General features: G+C 47.8%; 10 non-coding genes across 10 annotated transcripts; all 10 read right to left on the bottom strand.

Annotated features, from left to right (window-relative positions):
* Positions 1 to 20: 20 nt before the first annotated feature.
* On the bottom strand, positions 21 to 211 carry LOC142728895 (U2 spliceosomal RNA). Its single transcript, XR_012877848.1, has one exon. It is a non-coding gene; the product is annotated as a U2 spliceosomal RNA (small nuclear RNA).
* Positions 212 to 1,491: 1,280 nt separating this feature from the next.
* LOC142728896 (U2 spliceosomal RNA) lies at positions 1,492 to 1,682 on the bottom strand. The gene has a single exon (XR_012877849.1). It is a non-coding gene; the product is annotated as a U2 spliceosomal RNA (small nuclear RNA).
* Positions 1,683 to 2,978: 1,296 nt separating this feature from the next.
* On the bottom strand, positions 2,979 to 3,169 carry LOC142728897 (U2 spliceosomal RNA). The gene has a single exon (XR_012877850.1). It is a non-coding gene; the product is annotated as a U2 spliceosomal RNA (small nuclear RNA).
* Positions 3,170 to 4,457: 1,288 nt separating this feature from the next.
* LOC142728898 (U2 spliceosomal RNA) lies at positions 4,458 to 4,648 on the bottom strand. Its single transcript, XR_012877851.1, has one exon. It is a non-coding gene; the product is annotated as a U2 spliceosomal RNA (small nuclear RNA).
* A 1,292-nt stretch (positions 4,649 to 5,940) lies between these two features.
* On the bottom strand, positions 5,941 to 6,131 carry LOC142728899 (U2 spliceosomal RNA). The gene has a single exon (XR_012877852.1). It is a non-coding gene; the product is annotated as a U2 spliceosomal RNA (small nuclear RNA).
* Positions 6,132 to 7,427: 1,296 nt separating this feature from the next.
* LOC142728901 (U2 spliceosomal RNA) lies at positions 7,428 to 7,618 on the bottom strand. Its single transcript, XR_012877854.1, has one exon. It is a non-coding gene; the product is annotated as a U2 spliceosomal RNA (small nuclear RNA).
* A 1,296-nt stretch (positions 7,619 to 8,914) lies between these two features.
* Positions 8,915 to 9,105, bottom strand: LOC142728902 (U2 spliceosomal RNA). The gene has a single exon (XR_012877855.1). It is a non-coding gene; the product is annotated as a U2 spliceosomal RNA (small nuclear RNA).
* A 1,300-nt stretch (positions 9,106 to 10,405) lies between these two features.
* LOC142728904 (U2 spliceosomal RNA) lies at positions 10,406 to 10,596 on the bottom strand. The gene has a single exon (XR_012877856.1). It is a non-coding gene; the product is annotated as a U2 spliceosomal RNA (small nuclear RNA).
* A 1,300-nt stretch (positions 10,597 to 11,896) lies between these two features.
* On the bottom strand, positions 11,897 to 12,087 carry LOC142728905 (U2 spliceosomal RNA). Its single transcript, XR_012877857.1, has one exon. It is a non-coding gene; the product is annotated as a U2 spliceosomal RNA (small nuclear RNA).
* A 1,296-nt stretch (positions 12,088 to 13,383) lies between these two features.
* Positions 13,384 to 13,574, bottom strand: LOC142728906 (U2 spliceosomal RNA). Its single transcript, XR_012877858.1, has one exon. It is a non-coding gene; the product is annotated as a U2 spliceosomal RNA (small nuclear RNA).
* Positions 13,575 to 13,920: the final 346 nt, after the last annotated feature.

Consider the following 13,920-nt stretch of genomic DNA (forward strand, 5'->3'; position numbering starts at 1 on the left):
CTTTTAGTCAACACATAAGGAAAGGGTGCACCGGTCCTGGAAATACTGCAATACCAGGTCAATGCGTGGAGTGGACAGAGCAAGCTCTATTTCCATCTCCCTGTTCTAAAAATCCATTTAATATATGGTCCCCAGATAGGGGACGTATCAGATATTAAACTGATAAGAACAGATACTACACTTGATCTTAGCCAAAAGGCCGAGAAGCGATAACCCGAACGGGCCGCGCGTTGCCCGAGCCTGCCCGATACTGCTGTTCAGCCCTTGCAGCGATTCAGCCTACTTCTAGGCAATTCCATGGGGCCCTGCAGGCTCACACACTCACAGCTACACGGGAGGTGAATAAAGGCCGGAGAGGAAGCCAGACAGGATTTGCTTCTTTTGCTTGCACCACAATGCAGTGCTGAAAGAGGAGGAATCTACATAAAAACGCCTTCCTGGCAACGCCCAAATGCCCTGCTGCCATGCAGATAAACACTGGCAGCGGCAGCAAGTGCATGCCCACAGCCACCCCTTGTTCCTTCACACCTTGTATCAGCTGTAATCCAGTCCAGTCCAGTGCTGCCTGCTGAGCAGCACTGACCAACACTGCCTGGGCCCAGGCTTTTATCTCTGAGGCCCCATTATGATGTCAGAAAGCTGGCTCTGGAATCCTGAGGGCTCCACTATGACACGTGCAAAGTTCCGTCTGAACTTTATATAAGACGGTGAGGCTCAGTCAGTCACTCAGTGTTGCCTGAGAGGGCAACACTGCAACAGCCGGCCGCCAGGCTGTCTTTTTTTTGCACAGCTAGTTGCCTCCAGGAGGCCACAAGAGGGAGACAAGGGACTGCAAAATGGAAAATAGGCATCCACCAACTTTACAGACAACTTCTCCTTGCTCCTACAACCTCCATCCTTGCACAGTTTGTTATTCTTCTAGGTAACATAGTAACAAATCCAAATTGCTGCTCTCTTTGTAGGCAAGCAAGGCTTTGTTGCAACTGCAATTCTTACTTCTTCTTGAAATGTAGGGACGACAGTACATTCCATCACATCCATCTAGTGTACACAGGTAGGTCCATTGTGGCGGGCAGGCGAGCGGGCGGGCTGCTTTATTGGCTGTTTGCTGTTCCCCTACTCCACTCCACTATTTGACTGTTGTGCTGCATCAATCAATCAATCAATCAATCAATCAATCAATCAATCAATCAGTGGCTGGCTCAGGTGCAGCTCTTTAACTTACCTAAAAGGGAGGGCGGAGAGAAGACAAGGAAGGTGAATGAGGTGTTCCAATGTGAAATGCCGGAAACACAGAAACACAGACGACACACAACAAGAGGTGGCAATCTATTCATTAATTGCATTTAATCAATGAGCTCATTATCACTCATGCATTGTCCAACAGGTGTTGAAATAATGGGATTAAAAGGGGAGATCCCTTCAGAAAGACAGAAACAATAGCAAAGACAAAAAACACTTTTGGAATCTGCTTTTAGTCAACACATAAGGAAAGGGTGCACCGGTCCTGGAAATACTGCAATACCAGGTCAATGCGTGGAGTGGACAGAGCAAGCTCTATTTCCATCTCCCTGTTCTAAAAATCCATTTAATATATGGTCCCCAGATAGGGGACGTATCAGATATTAAACTGATAAGAACAGATACTACACTTGATCTTAGCCAAAAGGCCGAGAAGCGATAACCCGAACGGGCCGCGCGTTGCCCGAGCCTGCCCGATACTGCTGTTCAGCCCTTGCAGCGATTCAGCCTACTTCTAGGCAATTCCATGGGGCCCTGCAGGCGCACACACTCACAGCTACACGGGAGGTGAATAAAGGCCGGGGAGGAAGCCAGACAGGATTTGCTTCTTTTGCTTGCACCACAATGCAGTGCTGAAAGAGGAGGAATCTACATAAAAACGCCTTCCTGGCAACGCCCAAATGCCCTGCTGCCATGCAGATAAACACTGGCAGCGGCAGCAAGTGCATGCCCACAGCCACCCCTTGTTCCTTCACACCTTGTATCAGCTGTAATCCAGTCCAGTCCAGTGCTGCCTGCTGAGCAGCACTGACCAACACTGCCTGGGCCCAGGCTTTTATCTCTGAGGCCCCATTATGATGTCAGAAAGCTGGCTCTGGAATCCTGAGGGCTCCACTATGACACGTGCAAAGTTCCGTCTGAACTTTATATAAGACGGTGAGGCTCAGTCAGTCACTCAGTGTTGCCTGAGAGGGCAACACTGCAACAGCCGGCCGCCAGGCTGTCTTTTTTTTGCACAGCTAGTTGCCTCCAGGAGGCCACAAGAGGGAGACAAGGGACTGCAAAATGGAAAATAGGCATCCACCAACTTTACAGACAACTTCTCCTTGCTCCTACAACCTCCATCCTTGCACAGTTTGTTATTCTTCTAGGTAACATAGTAACAAATCCAAATTGCTGCTCTCTTTGTAGGCAAGCAAGGCTTTGTTGCAACTGCAATTCTTACTTCTTCTTGAAATGTAGGGACGACAGTACATTCCATCACATCCATCTAGTGTACACAGGATGGTCCATTGTGGCGGGCAGGCGAGCGGGCGGGCTGCTTTATTGGCTGTTTGCTGTTCCCCTACTCCACTCCACTATTTGACTGTTGTGCTGCATCAATCAATCAATCAATCAATCAATCAATCAATCAATCAATCAATCAATCAATCAATCAGTGGCTGGCTCAGGTGCAGCTCTTTAACTTACCTAAAAGGGAGGGCGGAGAGAAGACAAGGAAGGTGAATGAGGTGTTCCAATGTGAAATGCCGGAAACACAGAAACACAGACGACACACAACAAGAGGTGGCAATCTATTCATTAATTGCATTTAATCAATGAGCTCATTATCACTCATGCATTGTCCAACAGGTGTTGAAATAATGGGATTAAAAGGGGAGATCCCTTCAGAAAGACAGAAACAATAGCAAAGACAAAAAACACTTTTGGAATCTGCTTTTAGTCAACACATAAGGAAAGGGTGCACCGGTCCTGGAAATACTGCAATACCAGGTCAATGCGTGGAGTGGACAGAGCAAGCTCTATTTCCATCTCCCTGTTCTAAAAATCCATTTAATATATGGTCCCCAGATAGGGGACGTATCAGATATTAAACTGATAAGAACAGATACTACACTTGATCTTAGCCAAAAGGCCGAGAAGCGATAACCCGAACGGGCCGCGCGTTGCCCGAGCCTGCCCGATACTGCTGTTCAGCCCTTGCAGCGATTCAGCCTACTTCTAGGCAATTCCATGGGGCCCTGCAGGCTCACACACTCACAGCTACACGGGAGGTGAATAAAGGCCGGAGAGGAAGCCAGACAGGATTTGCTTCTTTTGCTTGCACCACAATGCAGTGCTGAAAGAGGAGGAATCTACATAAAAACGCCTTCCTGGCAACGCCCAAATGCCCTGCTGCCATGCAGATAAACACTGGCAGCGGCAGCAAGTGCATGCCCACAGCCACCCCTTGTTCCTTCACACCTTGTATCAGCTGTAATCCAGTCCAGTCCAGTGCTGCCTGCTGAGCAGCACTGACCAACACTGCCTGGGCCCAGGCTTTTATCTCTGAGGCCCCATTATGATGTCAGAAAGCTGGCTCTGGAATCCTGAGGGCTCCACTATGACACGTGCAAAGTTCCGTCTGAACTTTATATAAGACGGTGAGGCTCAGTCAGTCACTCAGTGTTGCCTGAGAGGGCAACACTGCAACAGCCGGCCGCCAGGCTGTCTTTTTTTTGCACAGCTAGTTGCCTCCAGGAGGCCACAAGAGGGAGACAAGGGACTGCAAAATGGAAAATAGGCATCCACCAACTTTACAGACAACTTCTCCTTGCTCCTACAACCTCCATCCTTGCACAGTTTGTTATTCTTCTAGGTAACATAGTAACAAATCCAAATTGCTGCTCTCTTTGTAGGCAAGCAAGGCTTTGTTGCAACTGCAATTCTTACTTCTTCTTGAAATGTAGGGACGACAGTACATTCCATCACATCCATCTAGTGTACACAGGTAGGTCCATTGTGGCGGGCAGGCGAGCGGGCGGGCTGCTTTATTGGCTGTTTGCTGTTCCCCTACTCCACTCCACTATTTGACTGTTGTGCTGCATCAATCAATCAATCAATCAATCAATCAATCAATCAATCAATCAATCAATCAGTGGCTGGCTCAGGTGCAGCTCTTTAACTTACCTAAAAGGGAGGGCGGAGAGAAGACAAGGAAGGTGAATGAGGTGTTCCAATGTGAAATGCCGGAAACACAGAAACACAGACGACACACAACAAGAGGTGGCAATCTATTCATTAATTGCATTTAATCAATGAGCTCATTATCATTCATGCATTGTCCAACAGGTGTTGAAATAATGGGATTAAAAGGGGAGATCCCTTCAGAAAGACAGAAACAATAGCAAAGACAAAAAACACTTTTGGAATCTGCTTTTAGTCAACACATAAGGAAAGGGTGCACCGGTCCTGGAAATACTGCAATACCAGGTCAATGCGTGGAGTGGACAGAGCAAGCTCTATTTCCATCTCCCTGTTCTAAAAATCCATTTAATATATGGTCCCCAGATAGGGGACGTATCAGATATTAAACTGATAAGAACAGATACTACACTTGATCTTAGCCAAAAGGCCGAGAAGCGATAACCCGAACGGGCCGCGCGTTGCCCGAGCCTGCCCGATACTGCTGTTCAGCCCTTGCAGCGATTCAGCCTACTTCTAGGCAATTCCATGGGGCCCTGCAGGCTCACACACTCACAGCTACACGGGAGGTGAATAAAGGCCGGAGAGGAAGCCAGACAGGATTTGCTTCTTTTGCTTGCACCACAATGCAGTGCTGAAAGAGGAGGAATCTACATAAAAACGCCTTCCTGGCAACGCCCAAATGCCCTGCTGCCATGCAGATAAACACTGGCAGCGGCAGCAAGTGCATGCCCACAGCCACCCCTTGTTCCTTCACACCTTGTATCAGCTGTAATCCAGTCCAGTCCAGTGCTGCCTGCTGAGCAGCACTGACCAACACTGCCTGGGCCCAGGCTTTTATCTCTGAGGCCCCATTATGATGTCAGAAAGCTGGCTCTGGAATCCTGAGGGCTCCACTATGACACGTGCAAAGTTCCGTCTGAACTTTATATAAGACGGTGAGGCTCAGTCAGTCACTCAGTGTTGCCTGAGAGGGCAACACTGCAACAGCCGGCCGCCAGGCTGTCTTTTTTTTGCACAGCTAGTTGCCTCCAGGAGGCCACAAGAGGGAGACAAGGGACTGCAAAATGGAAAATAGGCATCCACCAACTTTACAGACAACTTCTCCTTGCTCCTACAACCTCCATCCTTGCACAGTTTGTTATTCTTCTAGGTAACATAGTAACAAATCCAAATTGCTGCTCTCTTTGTAGGCAAGCAAGGCTTTGTTGCAACTGCAATTCTTACTTCTTCTTGAAATGTAGGGACGACAGTACATTCCATCACATCCATCTAGTGTACACAGGTAGGTCCATTGTGGCGGGCAGGCGAGCGGGCGGGCTGCTTTATTGGCTGTTTGCTCTTCCCCTACTCCACTCCACTATTTGACTGTTGTGCTGCATCAATCAATCAATCAATCAATCAATCAATCAATCAATCAATCAATCAATCAATCAGTGGCTGGCTCAGGTGCAGCTCTTTAACTTACCTAAAAGGGAGGGCGGAGAGAAGACAAGGAAGGTGAATGAGGTGTTCCAATGTGAAATGCCGGAAACACAGAAACACAGACGACACACAACAAGAGGTGGCAATCTATTCATTAATTGCATTTAATCAATGAGCTCATTATCACTCATGCATTGTCCAACAGGTGTTGAAATAATGGGATTAAAAGGGGAGATCCCTTCAGAAAGACAGAAACAATAGCAAAGACAAAAAACACTTTTGGAATCTGCTTTTAGTCAACACATAAGGAAAGGGTGCACCGGTCCTGGAAATACTGCAATACCAGGTCAATGCGTGGAGTGGACAGAGCAAGCTCTATTTCCATCTCCCTGTTCTAAAAATCCATTTAATATATGGTCCCCAGATAGGGGACGTATCAGATATTAAACTGATAAGAACAGATACTACACTTGATCTTAGCCAAAAGGCCGAGAAGCGATAACCCGAACGGGCCGCGCGTTGCCCGAGCCTGCCCGATACTGCTGTTCAGCCCTTGCAGCGATTCAGCCTACTTCTAGGCAATTCCATGGGGCCCTGCAGGCTCACACACTCACAGCTACACGGGAGGTGAATAAAGGCCGGAGAGGAAGCCAGACAGGATTTGCTTCTTTTGCTTGCACCACAATGCAGTGCTGAAAGAGGAGGAATCTACATAAAAACGCCTTCCTGGCAACGCCCAAATGCCCTGCTGCCATGCAGATAAACACTGGCAGCGGCAGCAAGTGCATGCCCACAGCCACCCCTTGTTCCTTCACACCTTGTATCAGCTGTAATCCAGTCCAGTCCAGTGCTGCCTGCTGAGCAGCACTGACCAACACTGCCTGGGCCCAGGCTTTTATCTCTGAGGCCCCATTATGATGTCAGAAAGCTGGCTCTGGAATCCTGAGGGCTCCACTATGACACGTGCAAAGTTCCGTCTGAACTTTATATAAGACGGTGAGGCTCAGTCAGTCACTCAGTGTTGCCTGAGAGGGCAACACTGCAACAGCCGGCCGCCAGGCTGTCTTTTTTTTGCACAGCTAGTTGCCTCCAGGAGGCCACAAGAGGGAGACAAGGGACTGCAAAATGGAAAATAGGCATCCACCAACTTTACAGACAACTTCTCCTTGCTCCTACAACCTCCATCCTTGCACAGTTTGTTATTCTTCTAGGTAACATAGTAACAAATCCAAATTGCTGCTCTCTTTGTAGGCAAGCAAGGCTTTGTTGCAACTGCAATTCTTACTTCTTCTTGAAATGTAGGGACGACAGTACATTCCATCACATCCATCTAGTGTACACAGGTAGGTCCATTGTGGCGGGCAGGCGAGCGGGCGGGCTGCTTTATTGGCTGTTTGCTGTTCCCCTACTCCACTCCACTATTTGACTGTTGTGCTGCATCAATCAATCAATCAATCAATCAATCAATCAATCAATCAATCAATCAATCAATCAATCAGTGGCTGGCTCAGGTGCAGCTCTTTAGCTTACCTAAAAGGGAGGGCGGAGAGAAGACAAGGAAGGTGAATGAGGTGTTCCAATGTGAAATGCCGGAAACACAGAAACACAGACGACACACAACAAGAGGTGGCAATCTATTCATTAATTGCATTTAATCAATGAGCTCATTATCACTCATGCATTGTCCAACAGGTGTTGAAATAATGGGATTAAAAGGGGAGATCCCTTCAGAAAGACAGAAACAATAGCAAAGACAAAAAACACTTTTGGAATCTGCTTTTAGTCAACACATAAGGAAAGGGTGCACCGGTCCTGGAAATACTGCAATACCAGGTCAATGCGTGGAGTGGACAGAGCAAGCTCTATTTCCATCTCCCTGTTCTAAAAATCCATTTAATATATGGTCCCCAGATAGGGGACGTATCAGATATTAAACTGATAAGAACAGATACTACACTTGATCTTAGCCAAAAGGCCGAGAAGCGATAACCCGAACGGGCCGCGCGTTGCCCGAGCCTGCCCGATACTGCTGTTCAGCCCTTGCAGCGATTCAGCCTACTTCTAGGCAATTCCATGGGGCCCTGCAGGCTCACACACTCACAGCTACACGGGAGGTGAATAAAGGCCGGAGAGGAAGCCAGACAGGATTTGCTTCTTTTGCTTGCACCACAATGCAGTGCTGAAAGAGGAGGAATCTACATAAAAACGCCTTCCTGGCAACGCCCAAATGCCCTGCTGCCATGCAGATAAACACTGGCAGCGGCAGCAAGTGCATGCCCACAGCCACCCCTTGTTCCTTCACACCTTGTATCAGCTGTAATCCAGTCCAGTCCAGTGCTGCCTGCTGAGCAGCACTGACCAACACTGCCTGGGCCCAGGCTTTTATCTCTGAGGCCCCATTATGATGTCAGAAAGCTGGCTCTGGAATCCTGAGGGCTCCACTATGACACGTGCAAAGTTCCGTCTGAACTTTATATAAGACGGTGAGGCTCAGTCAGTCACTCAGTGTTGCCTGAGAGGGCAACACTGCAACAGCCGGCCGCCAGGCTGTCTTTTTTTTGCACAGCTAGTTGCCTCCAGGAGGCCACAAGAGGGAGACAAGGGACTGCAAAATGGAAAATAGGCATCCACCAACTTTACAGACAACTTCTCCTTGCTCCTACAACCTCCATCCTTGCACAGTTTGTTATTCTTCTAGGTAACATAGTAACAAATCCAAATTGCTGCTCTCTTTGTAGGCAAGCAAGGCTTTGTTGCAACTGCAATTCTTACTTCTTCTTGAAATGTAGGGACGACAGTACATTCCATCACATCCATCTAGTGTACACAGGTAGGTCCATTGTGGCGGGCAGGCGAGCGGGCGGGCTGCTTTATTGGCTGTTTGCTGTTCCCCTACTCCACTCCACTATTTGACTGTTGTGCTGCATCAATCAATCAATCAATCAATCAATCAATCAATCAATCAATCAATCAATCAATCAATCAGTGGCTGGCTCAGGTGCAGCTCTTTAACTTACCTAAAAGGGAGGGCGGAGAGAAGACAAGGAAGGTGAATGAGGTGTTCCAATGTGAAATGCCGGAAACACAGAAACACAGACGACACACAACAAGAGGTGGCAATCTATTCATTAATTGCATTTAATCAATGAGCTCATTATCACTCATGCATTGTCCAACAGGTGTTGAAATAATGGGATTAAAAGGGGAGATCCCTTCAGAAAGACAGAAACAATAGCAAAGACAAAAAACACTTTTGGAATCTGCTTTTAGTCAACACATAAGGAAAGGGTGCACCGGTCCTGGAAATACTGCAATACCAGGTCAATGCGTGGAGTGGACAGAGCAAGCTCTATTTCCATCTCCCTGTTCTAAAAATCCATTTAATATATGGTCCCCAGATAGGGGACGTATCAGATATTAAACTGATAAGAACAGATACTACACTTGATCTTAGCCAAAAGGCCGAGAAGCGATAACCCGAACGGGCCGCGCGTTGCCCGAGCCTGCCCGATACTGCTGTTCAGCCCTTGCAGCGATTCAGCCTACTTCTAGGCAATTCCATGGGGCCCTGCAGGCTCACACACTCACAGCTACACGGGAGGTGAATAAAGGCCGGAGAGGAAGCCAGACAGGATTTGCTTCTTTTGCTTGCACCACAATGCAGTGCTGAAAGAGGAGGAATCTACATAAAAACGCCTTCCTGGCAACGCCCAAATGCCCTGCTGCCATGCAGATAAACACTGGCAGCGGCAGCAAGTGCATGCCCACAGCCACCCCTTGTTCCTTCACACCTTGTATCAGCTGTAATCCAGTCCAGTCCAGTGCTGCCTGCTGAGCAGCACTGACCAACACTGCCTGGGCCCAGGCTTTTATCTCTGAGGCCCCATTATGATGTCAGAAAGCTGGCTCTGGAATCCTGAGGGCTCCACTATGACACGTGCAAAGTTCCGTCTGAACTTTATATAAGACGGTGAGGCTCAGTCAGTCACTCAGTGTTGCCTGAGAGGGCAACACTGCAACAGCCGGCCGTCAGGCTGTCTTTTTTTTGCACAGCTAGTTGCCTCCAGGAGGCCACAAGAGGGAGACAAGGGACTGCAAAATGGAAAATAGGCATCCACCAACTTTACAGACAACTTCTCCTTGCTCCTACAACCTCCATCCTTGCACAGTTTGTTATTCTTCTAGGTAACATAGTAACAAATCCAAATTGCTGCTCTCTTTGTAGGCAAGCAAGGCTTTGTTGCAACTGCAATTCTTACTTCTTCTTGAAATGTAGGGACGACAGTACATTCCATCACATCCATCTAGTGTACACAGGTAGGTCCATTGTGGCGGGCAGGCGAGCGGGCGGGCTGCTTTATTGGCTGTTTGCTGTTCCCCTACTCCACTCCACTATTTGACTGTTGTGCTGCATCAATCAATCAATCAATCAATCAATCAATCAATCAATCAATCAATCAATCAATCAATCAATCAGTGGCTGGCTCAGGTGCAGCTCTTTAACTTACCTAAAAGGGAGGGCGGAGAGAAGACAAGGAAGGTGAATGAGGTGTTCCAATGTGAAATGCCGGAAACACAGAAACACAGACGACACACAACAAGAGGTGGCAATCTATTCATTAATTGCATTTAATCAATGAGCTCATTATCACTCATGCATTGTCCAACAGGTGTTGAAATAATGGGATTAAAAGGGGAGATCCCTTCAGAAAGACAGAAACAATAGCAAAGACAAAAAACACTTTTGGAATCTGCTTTTAGTCAACACATAAGGAAAGGGTGCACCGGTCCTGGAAATACTGCAATACCAGGTCAATGCGTGGAGTGGACAGAGCAAGCTCTATTTCCATCTCCCTGTTCTAAAAATCCATTTAATATATGGTCCCCAGATAGGGGACGTATCAGATATTAAACTGATAAGAACAGATACTACACTTGATCTTAGCCAAAAGGCCGAGAAGCGATAACCCGAACGGGCCGCGCGTTGCCCGAGCCTGCCCGATACTGCTGTTCAGCCCTTGCAGCGATTCAGCCTACTTCTAGGCAATTCCATGGGGCCCTGCAGGCTCACACACTCACAGCTACACGGGAGGTGAATAAAGGCCGGAGAGGAAGCCAGACAGGATTTGCTTCTTTTGCTTGCACCACAATGCAGTGCTGAAAGAGGAGGAATCTACATAAAAACGCCTTCCTGGCAACGCCCAAATGCCCTGCTGCCATGCAGATAAACACTGGCAGCGGCAGCAAGTGCATGCCCACAGCCACCCCTTGTTCCTTCACACCTTGTATCAGCTGTAATCCAGTCCAGTCCAGTGCTGCCTGCTGAGCAGCACTGACCAACACTGCCTGGGCCCAGGCTTTTATCTCTGAGGCCCCATTATGATGTCAGAAAGCTGGCTCTGGAATCCTGAGGGCTCCACTATGACACGTGCAAAGTTCCGTCTGAACTTTATATAAGACGGTGAGGCTCAGTCAGTCACTCAGTGTTGCCTGAGAGGGCAACACTGCAACAGCCGGCCGCCAGGCTGTCTTTTTTTTGCACAGCTAGTTGCCTCCAGGAGGCCACAAGAGGGAGACAAGGGACTGCAAAATGGAAAATAGGCATCCACCAACTTTACAGACAACTTCTCCTTGCTCCTACAACCTCCATCCTTGCACAGTTTGTTATTCTTCTAGGTAACATAGTAACAAATCCAAATTGCTGCTCTCTTTGTAGGCAAGCAAGGCTTTGTTGCAACTGCAATTCTTACTTCTTCTTGAAATGTAGGGACGACAGTACATTCCATCACATCCATCTAGTGTACACAGGTAGGTCCATTGTGGCGGGCAGGCGAGCGGGCGGGCTGCTTTATTGGCTGTTTGCTGTTCCCCTACTCCACTCCACTATTTGACTGTTGTGCTGCATCAATCAATCAATCAATCAATCAATCAATCAATCAATCAATCAATCAATCAATCAATCAATCAGTGGCTGGCTCAGGTGCAGCTCTTTAACTTACCTAAAAGGGAGGGCGGAGAGAAGACAAGGAAGGTGAATGAGGTGTTCCAATGTGAAATGCCGGAAACACAGAAACACAGACGACACACAACAAGAGGTGGCAATCTATTCATTAATTGCATTTAATCAATGAGCTCATTATCACTCATGCATTGTCCAACAGGTGTTGAAATAATGGGATTAAAAGGGGAGATCCCTTCAGAAAGACAGAAACAATAGCAAAGACAAAAAACACTTTTGGAATCTGCTTTTAGTCAACACATAAGGAAAGGGTGCACCGGTCCTGGAAATACTGCAATACCAGGTCAATGCGTGGAGTGGACAGAGCAAGCTCTATTTCCATCTCCCTGTTCTAAAAATCCATTTAATATATGGTCCCCAGATAGGGGACGTATCAGATATTAAACTGATAAGAACAGATACTACACTTGATCTTAGCCAAAAGGCCGAGAAGCGATAACCCGAACGGGCCGCGCGTTGCCCGAGCCTGCCCGATACTGCTGTTCAGCCCTTGCAGCGATTCAGCCTACTTCTAGGCAATTCCATGGGGCCCTGCAGGCTCACACACTCACAGCTACACGGGAGGTGAATAAAGGCCGGAGAGGAAGCCAGACAGGATTTGCTTCTTTTGCTTGCACCACAATGCAGTGCTGAAAGAGGAGGAATCTACATAAAAACGCCTTCCTGGCAACGCCCAAATGCCCTGCTGCCATGCAGATAAACACTGGCAGCGGCAGCAAGTGCATGCCCACAGCCACCCCTTGTTCCTTCACACCTTGTATCAGCTGTAATCCAGTCCAGTCCAGTGCTGCCTGCTGAGCAGCACTGACCAACACTGCCTGGGCCCAGGCTTTTATCTCTGAGGCCCCATTATGATGTCAGAAAGCTGGCTCTGGAATCCTGAGGGCTCCACTATGACACGTGCAAAGTTCCGTCTGAACTTTATATAAGACGGTGAGGCTCAGTCAGTCACTCAGTGTTGCCTGAGAGGGCAAAACTGCAACAACCGGCCGCCAGGCTGTCTTTTTTTTGCACAGCTAGTTGCCTCCAGGAGGCCACAAGAGGGAGACAAGGGACTGCAAAATGGAAAATAGGCATCCACCAACTTTACAGACAACTTCTCCTTGCTCCTACAACCTCCATCCTTGCACAGTTTGTTATTCTTCTAGGTAACATAGTAACAAATCCAAATTGCTGCTCTCTTTGTAGGCAAGCAAGGCTTTGTTGCAACTGCAATTCTTACTTCTTCTTGAAATGTAGGGACGACAGTACATTCCATCACATCCATCTAGTGTACACAGGTAGGTCCATTGTGGCGGGCAGGCGAGCGGGCGGGCTGCTTTATTGGCTGTTTGCTGTTCCCCTACTCCACTCCACTATTTGACTGTTGTGCTGCATCAATCAATCAATCAATCAATCAATCAATCAATCAATCAATTAATCAATCAATCAATCAGTGGCTGGCTCAGGTGCAGCTCTTTAACTTACCTAAAAGGGAGGGCGGAGAGAAGACAAGGAAGGTGAATGAGGTGTTCCAATGTGAAATGCCGGAAACACAGAAACACAGACGACACACAACAAGAGGTGGCAATCTATTCATTAATTGCATTTAATCAATGAGCTCATTATCACTCATGCATTGTCCAACAGGTGTTGAAATAATGGGATTAAAAGGGGAGATCCCTTCAGAAAGACAGAAACGATAGCAAAGACAAAAAACACTTTTGGAATCTGCTTTTAGTCAACACATAAGGAAAGGGTGCACCGGTCCTGGAAATACTGCAATACCAGGTCAATGCGTGGAGTGGACAGAGCAAGCTCTATTTCCATCTCCCTGTTCTAAAAATCCATTTAATATATGGTCCCCAGATAGGGGACGTATCAGATATTAAACTGATAAGAACAGATACTACACTTGATCTTAGCCAAAAGGCCGAGAAGCGATAACCCGAACGGGCCGCGCGTTGCCCGAGCCTGCCCGATACTGCTGTTCAGCCCTTGCAGCGATTCAGCCTACTTCTAGGCAATTCCATGGGGCCCTGCAGGCTCACACACTCACAGCTACACGGGAGGTGAATAAAGGCCGGAGAGGAAGCCAGACAGGATTTGCTTCTTTTGCTTGCACCACAATGCAGTGCTGAAAGAGGAGGAATCTACATAAAAACGCCTTCCTGGCAACGCCCAAATGCCCTGCTGCCATGCAGATAAACACTGGCAGCGGCAGCAAGTGCATGCCCACAGCCACCCCTTGTTCCTTCACACCTTGTATCAGCTGTAATCCAGTCCAGTCC

The sequence above is a fragment of the Rhinoderma darwinii genome, unplaced genomic scaffold (genome assembly GCF_050947455.1).
Source record: "Rhinoderma darwinii isolate aRhiDar2 unplaced genomic scaffold, aRhiDar2.hap1 Scaffold_691, whole genome shotgun sequence".
Classification (NCBI taxonomy): domain Eukaryota; kingdom Metazoa; phylum Chordata; class Amphibia; order Anura; family Rhinodermatidae; genus Rhinoderma; species Rhinoderma darwinii.